Here is a 3,542-nt window from a genome sequence, read left to right on the forward strand (position 1 = left end):
GTGCTGCAAGAGTACTGGATGTAGCCTTTGGTGGACAAGAAGGTGAACTAGTATAAAATTCCTTGTATATTCTCTTCTCTCTTATCTCTTTGATTTTACTTACTAATATTTTGCATATATTTTCCGCTACATCTTAACTCTTGATATTGCAGAAAAAGTGGCCATAATTTTTAAGTCAACTACTTCACCCCCTAATTCCCCCCCTCCCCTCTTAGTTGCAATCTCATTCTTACAATTGGCACCAGAGCTATTTTTGAGTAAGATATTCTCAAATTTGATCATATACCAAAGATGTCATCAAGATCATTCCTAGGAGTAGGTTCCAACATCAACCGCCCTCCAAGCTTTGTTGGAGAGTGCTATGATTTCTGGAAAATCAGAATGAGAATCTTCATAGAATCTCAAGACTTGGATATATGGAATGCCATTGAAGAAGGACCATGTGAACCCTTCACCGTTGTGAACAATGTAAGGGAAGTAAAGCCAAAATCTTCATGGCATGATGAAGACAAGAAGAAAGTGCAATACGACCTTAAAGCCAAAAACATTCTTGTGTCAACTCTAGAAGAAAAAGAATTCCTTAGAGTGTGAAGTTGCAAAATGTCGAAAGAAATTTGGGACACTCTAGAAAGGATACATAGAGCCAAAGAAGTACAAAGGTCTACAACAAATAGTGAAGCATCAACATCAAAGCAAAAATCTACATGCTCAATATGCAAAAAACCATATCATCTAAAATTTGTTTGTCAAGCCTTACAAAAGCATCATACTTTCAAAAGAAAGAAGGACAAGAAGCGTAGAAGAACAAATGTTATATCAGAAGATAAAGATGATGGTTCAAATGCAAAACTCAGAATTAAGGAGTAAACACATATTTCATTGATGGCTTCACACAATTCAAATGACGATTATGACGTTATTAACTCTGAACCAAATGATACATTTTCATATAATGAGTTACATAATTCTTTTTTTAAATTACATGAAGAATTTATTAGACTCTCTAAAGTGTGCCTAAATCAGAAAAACACTATAGAACATCTTGAGAGTCAAAATAAAATTCTACAAAAAGATTTGGGTGCTTTAAAATTCAAATCAAATGACAAGTACATTGATTGTCCAAAATATGATACTCTTGAAACTAAAATTGTTTCATTAAATTTGTTCAAGAAGAGTACTCATAAGTTGGACAATATTTTAAATATTCAAAAACATACCAATGACCGAAGAGGTCTAGGCTACACAAATAGCCGAAAAACTAATGGTATGACAAAGAGTACTTTTGTGAAAACTAAGAATGATTGCATGCATAATATTTCTAAAGAAAATCTTCATCAACATTATTTCTTCAAGTCTAAACAAAAGATGCATCAACATCAACCCACATGCTTTTATTCTAAAAATGTTGGTCATACTCCTAATTCATGTCATATTAGAAAAGTTGGTATTCCAACTAACCAATATGTTTGGGTTGAGAAATGTGCTAACCCCACAGGACCTAAATCACATTGGATACCTAGAAAATATTTTTAATTTGTTTTGCAGGAGTGCTTGAAAGCCATAAGCATAAATGTATTATCATGACAACGGCTGTTCAAAGCATATAGCACGATGAGATTCAAAATTATCATTTATTCAAGCAATAAAGGCCTTGTTACCTATGCATAGAACATCAAAAGAAAAATCATTGGTACAGGTAACATTGTTATTATATTTTTCTAAGTGCATGGTATGATCGTCTAACTAAATTTTTACTTGAAAAAGGTTTCAACAAAGGAAATGTCGACACTACACTCTATATAAAAAGAATAAATCATCATACTCTACTTGGTCAAATTTATGTAGATGATATTATTTTTAGTTCTACTAATGAGGTTTTCTCTAGTGAATTTGGCAAAATGATGCAAGGAGAGTTTGACATGTCCATGATGGGGAAGTTAAATTACTTCCTTGGACTTCAAATCAAACAACTTGATAATGGCATTTTCATAAGTCAATCCAAGTATTGTAGAGACTTACTAAAAAGATTTGACATGGATGGTTGCAAGCCAATAGCTACTCCTATGGGATCTGGTACTTACATTGATATAGATGAAGCAGGAAAAAGCATTGAAATATCAAAGTATCAAGATCAAAGAAGCAACGCACAAATGTGACTTAAAGGAAACAAGGAACTTCATCTTTGGAGTCCAACCCTCTTCACTTAACGCGACTTCTAGCAAATGATGAGCAACGTAAAATCTTTGAGGAGCATTTCCATGGTCGCATTATCTTCACTCCCAAATACGGTAATCTCGGGAACTTTCAGTTTGAAGATTTTCTATTTCTTTATCTCTTGAGACAACAAAACCTTTTCGATTTCTATTGTGAATCAAATGAAATTTATCCTGAATTGATTAGAGTATTTTACTGTAACATGAACTTTAGGAAAAATTGTCTTACTTCATATGTAAAAGGAAAAGAAATTACTTTGGATTTGAAAACCACGAGTTCATTGTGCTGTAACATACCCTATATGGGAGCATTGCAGGCTTCGGCCTTGTATGCGAATGGGAAAACTATGATCGAAAAGTTTTTTATTATTCTCTGTGTAGAATTACTAAAGAGGAAATAGAAACGCTTAAGCAACAGGGTTATGGTGAAACTGTTAAAAATAGAGATATCCTTTCTGCTGGACATCTCAAACTAGAAGACTGTTTGCTTCATTATTTTATGAGCTATGTCATCTTACCAAAATTTTCAAACCACTCTCAAATAAGTGACGTAGAACTCCAATTGATATATGCTATGAAATTTAATCTGAAAATCAATTAGACTCTAATGATAATGAGACAAATATGGTGTGTAAGAGGAACCCAAAGCCCTTTGCTATATGCAATCTTCATAACAAAAATCCTTGAGCATTTCGGTGTTTCTACTGTTGGAGAAATTAAGGTCCCACTTAACCCTCATGAAAGCCATATTGATGTGGATGTAATCCACAAAATGGTCTTCACATTTGATCTTCATGACCGGACCTACAAGCATAAGAAAGATAGACCTCCTGCTCCTGAACCAGAACCTACCCCCACTAATCCTTCTAAACCTCAACCTTCTGAGTTTCATGCTCAATCTTCCTCATCTATTGTCATACCTTCAAATCAGATAATTATGGATGAGTTGATTTCTCTTCGAAGCTACATCACTAACCAGATGGATGCCTTTGATACTCAAAATAAACAAATCTAGTTTGAACTTCATCGTCTCTCTTCTAAGCTGAGTTACATGGACGTTGATGAAGACAGTTCTGAATCTGAATCTTAGACTTTATCTGTTGTTAGTTTTTTTCTGTTCATGGTGGTTAAGCTTAGATATAGCTTCTGTCATGAATGGTTAAACATTGGATGGTTAGCTTTTGTCCATGGTGGTTAAGCTTTAATATAGCTTATGTCATGGATGGTTAAACGTTAGATGATATAGATTTTACCATGGATGGTTAAAAATTGTTATTACTTCAAATCAAGATTCCAAGCTGGGAGTTACAGATTTTCACCCACCAGCTT

The sequence above is a fragment of the Lupinus angustifolius genome, chromosome LG06 (assembly GCF_001865875.1).
Source record: "Lupinus angustifolius cultivar Tanjil chromosome LG06, LupAngTanjil_v1.0, whole genome shotgun sequence".
NCBI classification, from domain to species: Eukaryota; Viridiplantae; Streptophyta; class Magnoliopsida; order Fabales; family Fabaceae; genus Lupinus; species Lupinus angustifolius.